The following is a 14003-nucleotide window of genomic DNA, read 5'->3' on the forward strand; positions in this document are numbered from 1 at the left end:
TAGATTGGTGAAATAATTCTATATGAGATCTGTATATTTATTTTTCATGCAAAGTTTCAAAGCTAAAAGTGAGTTAAATTAAGTAAAAAGATAATCCATGATAAATAAGACAACAAAGTACATGCTGATGACAAAGGAATATGGTCAATACTTAGAGTTCATAGGGGGAAAAAATCAGTTGAGACCAAAGTTTCTTGACTGATTATTGGGGGAGAAAAAAGTAATAATGCTTCTTACCTAGTTTTTGAGCAAGGTAAGGGGCAAGGTCAAATATTCCCTGTTTCATTATCAACTGCTCTGGAAATGCAATTACCTGAAGTGGTTTGATGTCCCTTGTCAGATGTGGATAAGTGTTTGTGCTAAAGATGCAAGGACAGAACCATGGTATGCAGGATGCAGTTCCCAGGGCACACCAACTAAATTCTAATAAGCATTTAGACTTCTTTTACCCAGAAAAGGCTGCTGTGCCATGAGAGGAAGTGCAATCTGAGATTGGCACAGCCTGGTGGGAAAACTACAGGTTGAAAGGGACTTCCTGATGCTTGCTCTCTTAGAATCTCTGCTGGTTCAACAGCACCATAAATGTGGGGTGGGAGGGGTTGTCAAGGTTAACATAATGGGTTAACCCTGGCAAGATGTAGCTGTTGCAGCTTTGTCCTGAGGTTTATAAAAGACAGGGTTTGAATGACTTGTCTTAACACTTGACCCAGAGTAGGCTCTGGGGACCAGGTTGGTGAGTGGGAACAGCCTTTACTACTTGTGGTTCTGTTGAATAAAACATTCACAGATCTTTATGGTAGGTAGTGTGAAGGTAAATTTATAAATTGGCACTAGGAAATGGCTATTTAACCTCATATATGATCCCATTAGTTCTTCCACACTCCCTGCTTTGGCCCCTTATAATTAGAGGCCTGCCTTTTTATGAAAAATCTCTAAGACTGCATTATTGTAGCTGACTTTGGATACATTTGTCCTCTGTAGGGAGCAACTACTTAATAAAACAGAACAGGCAGAGGAGATGAATAGAAGATGCAGCTTGGAGTCTAATGGCTCTCAAATTTGTGACACAGTTTTTGAAGATCTGAGCATAGCCTGTGCATGTGACAACACTGGATTATAAACTCATAACTGGGCACAGAGGGTCTTTAACTCCCTGGCCCTTCTGCCTGCCATTATGCACTGTGCTCTTCCATGCAATAGGACCAAAAGTAGAAAAACCAGGACTTTGTCCAACAGTGAATAACTGTTGAATTGAATTCATGAAATACTTTATGCAGAGTTCTTGACCTCACTGCTCTTTGATTTCCTATTTGTGCTCATTTTTTTATTCCTCTTTTGCCTCTAGCATTTGCAGGAGCATCACACAATGATTCAAGTATTTGGTAGTCAGCAAGTGTGGCAAACAAATATGAACTTATATTGTCCCCATTTTATTTTTAGTCAATCAGTTATTTTTTATTGCACTACCTTTTATATTTCCTGTGTTATTTAAACTCACTAAGATGTCCCTACTGTGCCTCACTAAACTGACTTATTTTCTTAACCAGGAGATTCTCAGTTTGCTTTAATCAATTCAATTTGTTTAACTTTGAATGACTTATTTTTAAAAATAGGATCTGCTTTATATTATCTAATGTACAGTGTGTCCCTTTAATGAATTGTTCAGCAATTTTTCTTTTAGGAAAATAAGCAATTTATACAAGCTATTAATATCAATTATTAATGCTTTTCATTTTGTTGGTTTCAGCATTCTCTGCATGACACAGGGCAACAAAATGGAAATTGATTTCACCAAGTTTGGCAACACTGCAGTGTTTTGCGACATTTGTAACACTGCTTATTTGAAAGGCTGTGTTTAATTATTCTTCTTTTGTTTGCATCTCAGATGCTGATGGGTATCAGTTCTATCACACTTGACAGTTAAAAGTAAATTCATCTCAAGTGTTCCTATACTGTCCTTGATGCTTGTCACACAAGGAGACTGTAATGTGCCCACCAGAAGAACATTAACCCAGCCTATCTTAGTCTTGGTTTTGTATGTGACAAAAAAAAAAAGTGATTGTTTCAGTCACAAGCTGTGTACTCAGCAGAGTGGGGGCCAGGCCTACAAAACCTGGATTAGCCAATTCTGAGACTGGAACTAAAGACCCACTGGGATTGAAAACCCTTAAAGGTGGGAGAGCTTGCAAAGCCTTCAATATAAATTTTCAATTTTTGTGTGTGTGTCTCTCTGATGCTTTCTCTCCCTAGTGTAGTTTTGCTTACTGAGTTGTTTGACTCTACCTCTCTGGGCCCTGTCACTTTTTGTCTTACAATATTCTGCACTTGCTCCTACTACACAATTTGATTTTCTCAGATTTCTTTTTGGAAGTCATTTTCACTCTTATGGGCCCCTGTGCTGCCTTGAGGTTGGCTATCCAGCTGCAGGAAACCCTGGTTCCACAGAGGGTGGTTGTATGGTTCATGCTTAAGGGAACATGGTGGATCCCAGGTGCTCCCCCTTTGCACAGAAGCTAGGCAGGGAAGTTTCCCTTAAAAGTGGGCATCAGTGGGCTAAGTAGTATGATTGGTTGGTAAATGTGGCAATATGGGGATATTTTTCTCTCCTGGTCTCGCTTCTCACTTTCATACCTCAACCTAACCAGTATCAGATTCATTTCATCAGCATTTAAATTTTAACTATCAGGGCCATGAATGGCAGCTCTCAGCTTCTCAGTGGTTTGAAACTTTGAAAGTAAGTGTGGTAGGAAACATTCTGTTCTGCACAGTGAAGGTTTTGCTAATACAAGGACCTAATCTACACAGACACAAAAATGTTAGAGAGGTGGCAGCCCAGAGGATTTTCTCTTCCTGTGTGTTCACCACTATTGTTAGTTTTTCCAATCAATGTTTGGTCCTCAAGCAGAGTGAGAGGGTACAAGTCCAGGTTTTCCCTGACTGGAAGAAGGAATTAGAAGGTTATTGTATATTTAGCATCTAATTGACTCCTGAGGAAGTGGAGTCCATCCTGATGCATTTTAGTTGTAACTTTCTGCATCTTCAGCTGTTGTGATAATTAATATTCACTGGTCTCTCAAAGTATCCACATTGAAACAGAAGACAGTTATGGTTCTAGTTTGAGACTTATGACCCAAATATTCTTAATGCAGCATTTCCAACTTCCTGCTGATCTTCCTGGCAATCTAATGGAACAGTGGCTAAACTGCTTAAACTTGCTCTAAGAAGCAATGTTCAAGTAAGGAATAAAAAAATAGCTTTAATTTAGTCAATATTAGATCTTTTTGTCTTTATCTGAAATTTTTAGATGTCTGGGTTGCATTTCTTTGATATGTTGAAGTACAGTTTATTTTTCCTGAGGGTAAATATCTGAGAAGAGTTTGTGACTGCAGGATAACTGGATTTTTGAAAACCAAGCCACAGGGATAAAGTTGTTTAATAAAATGATAAGAATAGTAAAACCAAAATCTGATTAAAAATGTAAGTATGCTTCCATAGAGCTTCAGGGCAATGTGCTGAGGAGCAGCTCAGATTCTAGAAGTGAAGTTTGCACCAGAAATATCTAAGTTGAATTTCTCATTCTGGGGAGCATCATCTTTTTCTGTCATCTGCTGTGACATTCCAAAGTCCACATGTCACTGAACATCAGGCATGCCTGCCTGGGCTTACATCTTCTCCCTGGCCTTGATCCTCCTTGTAATGAATGAGGGCCTTCCCTCCCCTTTGGATTTTCCAGTGGGCATCAGGGAGGTGGTAATTTAAGTGGAGGTCTCACATAATGCTAGTTTTCTGGATCATTTTATTTAAGTACCTACAATGCCAAGAACCCTGGGCATTCATCCAACCAACCACTTACCTTTCCATAAATAATGTCAGTTCTGAGACTGCACTGAATTAGGTGAAAAGCTGGCTGCATGTTCCCTGAAGGTCAAGATATCTGGACTATCAGTGTACAAGAGCTTTTTCAGAAAACTGCCACAAGATCAAAATTTCATAAACTGTCATTCAATTCCATTTTTGATGCATTTTGCTAATCTATGTGCAGGTTATTTTGGCTGGTGTGTAGAGGGGAGCTCCAGAAACTGATGTGGAGAAGACTTAGAAACTAACACATCGATTAAGTCTAACAAATTTATCTTAAAAGGCAGAGACAACAAGATGGTATTCAAATGGCAGAAAAGAATTTGCAGATTGATGAATTATAATTTCATAGGCTAAAATCCAGAATAAATTCAAGTAAATGTTTGAAAATTCAAATTCCTTCAAATTTGCTCCTGGACCATAATGATGAATACAAACAAATCATGGTAGTTAAAATGAACAAATTATTAACCTGCATCAATGTGATGCGTTAGCACCATAATCAATAAACAGTATTTGTTCCTTCCTGCAAAGTAGTTGGTACATGACAAATGATGGGACAATATTTGCATTGGACACTGAGGAGAGGCAGAGGTCAAATCTCACTAGCCTGCTCCTAGGGATTCTTTCAGGGAATATGATGGCTTCATGATCACATAGAACAGGTTCCCATTGCATGGAATCGAGGTATTTTATGAAATGTCCATAAAACAACGGAACTTGGAAACCAATGATCAGAGGGAGGGTTTTTTTTCTAAAAATCTTCCTGATATGCTATTTTCAGTAGGAAGTGGTTCCTTGTGTCCCCACCCCACCACATTAACACTCTTCTGCTTGTCCCCTTAACATGACTCAGGATTTGGAGAGCAGGGCATGACTTGCTCTACATTAATCCTCTCTGTTCATCCCCCCTAGCAAAGACCATATGGGGAAGAATGAAAGAAAATTCATCCTGGAGGAGTCATCCTGGAGAGGAAGTAGAGCACAGAGGAGGTGATCACTGATACTGATCAGCACAGCTATGAGCTGTGAACTGCACAGCATCACTCTACAGGGCCAGTCACCTCCTGGCCTGCCTTCCTGTGATAGCTCCAGTGCTACCCAGATTTATCCCATTGTCTTGACCCATTTTCTACCCCAACACTACCAATCACCAGGAGTCCACTATGCATCCTAATACTTTAAGTGAGTATCTCTCTGTACCTGGCTCAGAGAAAGCAATAAGCTTTTATCCTTGTTTGGTTTATAGCCTGCTTCCCAAGCTTCTTGTGTCATACCAGAAGATACCTGTTCTCAGAATGAGTTCATGGGAATATCTCCAGCACTCAAGAGCTCCACCTCCTACTCTGATGATACATTGTGCCCTTTATCTCAAAAATGACTATAGAAAACTAGTATTATGTAAGGCTGACTTAGTGATTAGAATTAGAATTTCAATTCACTGAATTAGAATTAGTGATATTGAACCATTCTTTGACTTATTAGATATATTTAATTTGGGTGAGTGTTAGAAAAAGATAGGAAGATACAAGAATTAGAGGGAAAAATAAGATAGAAATGATTGGAATTACTGTCTTTCAACATTGGGTCTCAGACATTTTTCCCCTTTGACAGAAGCAAGTCAAATTTCTCCCTAAGGGTGTTTAACCAGTCTGGAGGATTTTTCTGAATGTTTCTTTGTGGAATGAATAGGCAATCTGCCTGCACTGTGGTGTTCCTTCACTGTGTGTGTAGTATCAGTATCACCTTGTGTAACACTGGGAAAAGTGTGTGTATGTGTGTGTGTGTGTGTGTGTGTGTGTATGTGTGTGTGTATACATGGATGCACATGTGTTATGTGTTTGCTCAGTGAACTCTAGGTAAGCCTAGACTGGGAGGTCATCTTTGCTTCACATTATGCTAAAACCTAAATGGACATCTTGAAGAAGTAAGTACCACTTTTCATTAACCATAGTAGTTCTCACCCGTTTGCTTTTATCCAATAACCCAACCATGTTGCTTAGAAGATGGAAAATATGATAACTTATGGACATTTTCAGGTACTTCATTCACTTATTCAGCCGACATTTAAAGACTGATCAGTATAAGTATATAGTATAGTAGGTACAAAACCACAGAGACCCTTTCCCTGAAAAGCTGAGTTTAGCGGGAAGCCAGATTTTCAAGGGATTAAACAGATGCATACATCTTCACAGCTCAGGTTGGTTTTAGTGTTATTCCCCCCAGTAAAGACCCTTAGGCAAGGATTTTGATTCAAGTTGGTAGCTTATTTTTTTCTTTCCCCTCTATCAGGAGAAGAAGTCTAGTCCCAGGAAGTACTATGAGGTAGTGGGAAGCAAGACAGAGAAGGGAAGAGAGGTAGTAATGGTAGATTACTCACTGTGGGCAGCAGCAACTCTGTCCACCTGGGACCTTCTGAGAAACTGAGGATCACACTTCAGAATTGTCTCCTCAAGGAGCAGGGGAGTTGAGACACTTCTCCACCAATTACCAGAATCACTGACTTGGAGCCACATGAGAGATGTTCACTCCTGGTCCTTGTGGGCTGCCTGCCACCTGTCTGAACATGACACCATGACTCCTTTCAGAGAGAGTCACTGGAAGCTTAGTGTACACAGGAATTTTCTGGGTGTGACCTTTGGGTTGGTCAGGGGATGCAGGCCAGGCAGTGATCCCTTCAGCTCTGGACATATGACAACAACTCATTACTTTCAATATTCACATCAAATGTCAAGCAGTCCCACTCCATCACACAAAATAGTTGTTCTTCCCTTTCTGATGTTCTCCTTCCTGGATTTCTCCAAGCACTCTGTTGTGTTTTCTCCAAAGTAGGACCTAAATCTAATTTGGTTATTTTCTACTGACAGAAATCCCAGGAAACCTAGTCATATATATATATATAAATATATATATATTTGCCTTTGTTTTAGAAACATTGATACCAGGTCACTGGGTGCCATGCCAGCCCTTAGCTGGAAGCTCAGCAGGGATGTTGGATGTGCACAGCACTGCATCCTGTCACCTTGCAGCTAGAGAGTGGGAGATAGCCATTAAATAAGGATGTTTTGGTGCTCTAGGACAACTGACAATATCAGTGATTGTGGGTCAGATGTAAATATCTATATCTTCAACTATTTTGTTCATTTAAAATAATTCAAAGCCTTCCCACAGTTGGGATCCCAAAGCTTACAGCTCTTTTAGATCTAAAGCATATACCTTTCCTAAGGCATTTCCTCTGCTGCTATGGCAGATTTATGGCTCTGAGAGTGGATCTAGTCTTGGCTGCCTAGTTTGTGTATAATGAGTTCTTCTCCTCCTACCTCTGAGATCAGATGTGTACCCTGACTCTGTGACTGCCATTCTTTTAATGCCCTGGGTAAATGGCATCACTTCCAAGGTAAACCTTCATCTCCCCACAGGGTTGTGTGTCTCACAGAGATGCATTGGAAAAGAGAGAAGCAAAAGTCAATTCACCACCCTCCAAGACCAGTTCTTACTGCTCCTTGTGTATAGAATCCTTTTCCCTGTACCCAGTAAAGTTCTAAGACTATGAGACTGTCCAAGGGTTCACAGTAGAGGATGTGGTACTAAATAAAGATAGAGACATGAGTTGGACAACCCCTTAAGAGACTAAAAAGGAGAAAAGTGGGACAAAAAGTAGAGAGACAGAAAAGAAGACAGAGACATAGAAAGAATAAATAAGGAAAGGAGAAATTATATCCTTTTGTAAATCTTTACTGTGATGAGAAAAATAGGACACATATATGTGAAAAAAAATCTTAATATCCATGAAGGTAATTCACAGAGCAGTTCAAAATTTTATGGCTGTAGAGAGCCATGCAGGGATGACCAGTTGCCATAGGTATGTATTAGGGCACAGAAAAGTGTTTTATCATTACTACTATATTGGCAAACCAACTGTACCATTTTGGACTCAAAATATAAAAAATTCTCTTTAAGATTTATGTTACAATTATTTCTATATATTGATTATATTGCAATTCACAACTTTTATTCTTTTTAAAGTATATCTTTATATACTGTTGTGGTTTAGATATGTAAGGCAATGCAAGAAAGTTTAGAAGTGATATGATTGGGGTATAATAGCTTGATATAATCAGTGGATTAATCCACTTGAATGGAATAATTTGGTGGTAACTTTCAGCAGGTAGGGTGTGACCAGAGGAGGTGGATCATTAGCGTGCAGCTTTGGGGTATATGTTTTCTCTGGAAGCAGATTCTGAAACAGACTTTGAGGTGCTCGGTGTTAATTAGGGATCATTGATACCTGTGAAAGGAGAGGAAGAGGATTAAGTAGAGGAAGATGTGGGAGTGTCATGACTTGGCAAATCTGTGTCTGTTACTCAGGCCTTTTTAAAAGAGCATCTCCTGGTAATGGCTTTGTTCATTCATTGACTCACACAATCAATACACTCTTAAGTGAGTCATTGAACAAATATTTAATAAAAGTTAGTTATAAAATAAGTGCTCTGATGAGGACTGAGTGGGAAAGAAAGGCAACTTTCCAACCCCCAGGGAACCCTCATGTCCAGCATGACAGGTGTATGTGAGTACTTTCAAGCCAATGTGGAAATTACATCAAGAGGGTTTAAGGACACATCAGAAGGGAGGGTTAAATGATTTACCTGGAATTTTATTTTGTTGCTAACTGACCTGGCAGGCTCATTGGTATGCAGTATTCCTCAAAAATCAGTATTCTGCTAGAACAATACATTTTGGAAGAGGTAGAAAGTTGATAAATCCTGCCCTGAGAATCTTTCCTCTCTAGGACATCTCTTCTACCCAGGACTCTGGGGTTTCAGTTGACTCAGTTTTGGAACATAAGAGATAATGAGTAAGTCAAACATTCTTTCAGGTAAGAGAAGAGGACCTGTATTAGTTTTAAGCCCTCATAGTTACAGCTGCACACAATGCACAGACAAATAATTTCCCCACCCTTAAGACATTTCTCTCTGAAGGAGCAATACTTGGAAGATATTTATGTTACCACATAGTAAATATAATCTATTTGTATTCAACTAATGTCTACAGTGTGAAAGAGGACAAGGATAGGGACTTTTTCATGCAAGAATAAAAGAAATCTAGAAGTTCTAAAAAACAACTAAGTAAAATAGGAAATTAACCTCAAGAAGAGAACTGAATAAGATCTGCATTTAGAAAAACGCTGATGCCTTATTTCAGAAAGAATAAATCAACAATATACTTAGTGTGACTTAGCTTTCTGTGCTTTTATTTTCTTTTACACAAGTAACATGCACTTATTGAAGAACTCTAGGAATATTTGAAAAGTAGGATTTATTAGTACTACCTGTTGTTTCACAAGTCAAGAATGACTATTTTTATAGTCTTATTTCTATGTATCATATTTCTCCCATTTAATTAAAATTAGTATCTTTTTACACCCCTTTGTAATGCTGGGGCAAAAGGAAGTTCAAGTTCTAGAACAGAAGAATCACAGGAACAGGGAAGTTATAGTTCAACAGTTGTGAGAAGAGTGACTTAGCTATTAAAATTTTAAATTAAATGTTAATGTTTCAACTCTAGGCAGTCCAATCTGTTTAGTCTTTAATTCTCTAAGAAAGATAAGGTTTATATCCACAAAAGGATAAAGTAAACTTGCATACTGAGAACATTTTTACTTAAGGATTTCAAAAAAATTGAGAATGCATCGGCAGTTTGAGTAAGAAATCTTTGCTATTGGAATTGCTTGGCCTTGTAATTCTTTTCTTCTCAGCTACCTTCCTCAGTGCACCTTCCCTGAGAATCACTACTGTGCTTACTACTACCTGATAAACTTTGGGCAAATCATTGTCTGATGGAATTTGTCCTCAGACTAAAATTATCTACCCATTGACCAAGCCACAGACAGTGTTAGGCAAGATAAATGAAGCATGTTAGAAGCAAACAAGCACAACTTGCTCCTGTGACATTTTGAGACCATTAATGAAGATGAAAAATTTCACCTGTGTCTGTCAACTCTAATACACCTGGACAGGATCCTCAGACTGCATTTTACTTCAGTGTTTTACCTGGGATGATATGGTGATGTGTGGTCTTTGCATGAGCAACTGCAAAGCAGAGAAATCAACATTGTCTTTGAAGGTAGGAGATCTATATGGTGACATTAGGGTTCAATAGGAGATCTTAGCAGGTGGCAACAAATTCACTTTTCAATATGCTGAATGAAAATCCTTTTGTCTGACAGGCACAAAACTGCTTTTCCTCCCTTGATGGCTGTAATTTATGTCCAGAAAATTGCTTTTCTTAGAAAATGCTTTGATATCTTCCCAATGACATCATTCTTTTTGTTGCACGGGGAAAAAAAAAGCCATAAAGGAAATCACTACAAAAGCTGCACAATTCTTTTGTTCATTTTATGAAAAAAATAGCATTTTTAAGAATTTGAGTAGATTTTGGGTTGGTTTTGATCAATACCATGTGATTAGATGTAATAGTAGTAACAATAGTAAAATACCAATGCTTTTGTTAAAAAAAGTGAACTGAACTTATTAGGAGAAAATGTACACTCATTTGGGAAGCACTTTGATCAGAGAAAAAAATCTCCTTAGTAAATGGTCATAGAAGCCAAAGTATAAGACACAGTTAGGTTTCTCTTTCTTGGGAGGTATGTTATAAATTAACTGAAAGAGAAGTGCCTCTCTTAACACACATTAAAGATAAGTAGAAGCCAACACTTTAGAATATTGGATATAATTAGGGTAAAAACAGATTCTTTTTTGATTCCTACTGCCATCTACATAATTAGGGACTTTCAGTACAGTTATCCCTCAATATCCACAAGGAATATTTTGCAAGACCTCAGTAAATAACAAAACCTGTGCATACTCATGATCCTTATATAAAATGGTGTTTTATATGCATATAACTTATGCACATTCTCCCATATTCTTTAAGTAATCAAGATTACTTGTAATACCTAATGTCATGAAAATGCTATGGAAGTCATTGGTATACTATTACTTAAGGAATTTGACAAGAAAAATGTCTACACATGTTCCATACAGATACAACCACTGCAGGACCAGTTACATAGTTCAAATCAATGGTGATCTAATGGTTTTGTTTTGAATATTTACAGTCTGAAGCTGGTTAAATCTATGGTGCAGAACATGCTGATACAGAGTGTCAACTACATTTTGAAAACAGGTTCAGTAGTTGATGTATAGGTTAATTTCCCGGTTTTGGGATATGATGTTCCTATAGCTGCAACAGTTGAGCCTGAGTTCTCCCTGAGTAACCAGCATCATCTCCCTAGTGTAGGCACCTGCACACATATCCTAGCACAGACTGCATGTGGTCATTGCCTTAGTGGCTTGGTTTTGCAACCCAACCTTCCCTACTTAGGCTGGGCATCCAACTTCAGTAAACGTAAAAAAAGTTTCAGGCTGGGAGATAGCTCAGTTTTTATAATAGAAATATAAGGATTATAAAGTATTTTTTTTTTTTACTGAGTGTCAGCCTTGATTTTGACCTTTACTGTCCCACTGTAGGCATGTGAAAGGAAGTTGAAATTCAATAGTGAATATTTCCCCTTTGGTTCTGAACGTACTGAACTTGAACTGGCTCAGAGTCCCCAGCAGTTAGGGTTCTTTTATTTTTTTCATTTATTGTCTTCTTTTGTGGCACTGAGGATTAAACCCAGAAACTCCACATGCCAGGCTTTATGATGAGGCAGCAGTTAGTTTAACAGGTTTTATTTGAGTTCCCAGCATAAGAAACAAAGTCTTGGAATAAAATGCTGACTTTATGCTTTCAAGGGGTTCAGATGCCATCCAAAAAGGATAACAAAGAATTTTAGTTGCACATCTGACTGCTTGCCTGACTGAATAACCTTTCAGAACCTTGAGAATTTTTGGTTTAAAGTTGCAACAAATTATTTTAATGGCACGGTTAGAGATTATGTAAGAGGCAATGGTTCATTGTTATGACTTGGAGAATGAAAGTAGAAGAAAGTCTGAAGATATTCATTCTGGAATTATTAACTTTGAGAATATAAACACCATTCAACCTGACACTCAAGTGAAATGTGTATCTCCACCTGAGCATCCTCACCTGCCTGCCATGCACATGCTTTGGGCAAGGAACACCCACTCACCCAGCAACCACCTGCTGCTCTTTCCAGGTGTAGGACACTGCTTCATGTATTTTGAAATACTAATTCAATGGCACAGTAGACAGTTTGGTGTCTAATCATGGGATTTGTGAAAACTTAAGTTTGGAGGAAGGATGGTGGCCACCTTTGCAGCTCTATATCCTTCTGCTGCAGGCTTGATCTCAGAAAAGCAGGCATCCTCTGTTTCTCAGACCTGCAGAGAAAATTGGGTTTTATTATCATGGACCTGGATTGAGGACTGGGATATGGTATGTACAATTTGTGACCTACACAACATCTAACCCACCTTCTGTGCTCATGGAAGCCTACCTAGGTGTGAGTATGCTCAGGGGAGCAGATCCACTTCCAAACTATAAGGGATTCTGGAAAATGTTTTTGCCTCTAATAAGTAGGATGATCACATACCCCAGTTTTTCCCGTGTACTGTCCTAGTATAATTATTAAAATTTCCTCCTTTCTGTTTCAAAATATTCTGTTCTGTATGGTAAATGCATGATCTTCCTATGAAGATGAGAAATCACTTGTCTCCTTTCCTTTCTGTCTCTGACAATATGAAGTAAGTACCTGAAACTTTAAGAAAAGACCTGAGAGAAGCAGATCTAGAACCAAGTGATTCTGTTTCAAAGTATTCTGGTCTGAATGGTAAATGCATGATCTTCCTATGAAGGTGAGAGAAATCACTTGTCTCCTTTCCTTTCTGTATGACAGTATGAAGTAAGTACCTGAAACTTTAAGAAAAGACCTGAGAGAAGCAGATCTAGAACCAAGTGATTCTGGAACTGCAGCAACTACAGATTTAATAATGAAAGTGAAGGTTTATTTTTCCAACTTAAGACATTTTTAAGGGATTATTTTGTTATTTTCAGAGAAGGGCATGGAGGATAAACAGGAATAAGGTCTTCATGTGATATTTTACTCTGTAGTAAACCTTGGTTGTTCTGTTTTTGACCATTCCCATTTGCAAATTCCCAAAACAAAGAATGGAGAAAATATTAAATATAACTCATAACCTTAAAATATTAGATATAACTCAGAACCATACCTGAAATAATTTAAAATCCACCTTGGCACCTAAAAGTGATGAAGGTAACATCACCCTCTTGTCACCAGTTAAGCTCTGAGAACTCAAAATTTTGACTTTTAATCACCAAAAGTGGTTAGGTTCAGAATTTAGGTTTTGTTTATAAATATGGCACTTGTTGTATGCTATTTCAGGAGGGCGTTTGTTGAGAAATTCTAAACACTGCTTTTGATTCTTTAAGAAATATAAAAAAGCACATAAATATACTTCCATTTAATTACTTGAAATTATCTTAGGAAAATAGGTGAATGTTATGGCTTACTGTGGTGTCCCACAAAAGCTCACATGTGAGGCAATGCAAGAAGGTTTGGAGGAAAAAGGATTGGTTTATAGCCAAAACACAATCAGTGAATTAATCCCTAATTGGGATTCACTGAGTGGTAACTGAAGGCAGGTGGGTGTGTTTGGAGTAAGTGGTTCATTAAGGGCATGGCTAGGGGGTATGTTTTTTATCTGGAGAGTGGAGTTCCAATGCTTTATCATCAGCACTTGAGATGCTTCCCTCTGCCACACTCTTCTGCAATGATGTTCTGTCTCACCTCGAGCCTGGAGAAATGGAACCAGCCTTCTATGGACTAAGACCTCTGAAACTAAGCCTCCAAATAAATTTTTCCTACTGTACAATCATTCTGGTTGGGTCCTTTAGTCTCAGCAGCAAAAAAGCAAGTGAAACATGAACATTTCTACATAGCTTTGAGTAAAATGTAAGTCATTATCTAACTTCTGCTTGCCCAAACCAAACTAAAACCCATCTAAATTTTTTTTTAATATTAATACAAACCAAATTTCAGGCCTTCTCTTGTATATATCTTTATGTCTATAGATATTCATAGATTAATAGATTGATGGGTAATTATGTATTATAACTTACAAGCAAAACCTCTGACTTTCAAGGGAGAAACTGATGCA

Source organism: Sciurus carolinensis, chromosome 12 (genome assembly GCF_902686445.1).
Source record: "Sciurus carolinensis chromosome 12, mSciCar1.2, whole genome shotgun sequence".
NCBI lineage: Eukaryota > Metazoa > Chordata > Mammalia > Rodentia > Sciuridae > Sciurus > Sciurus carolinensis.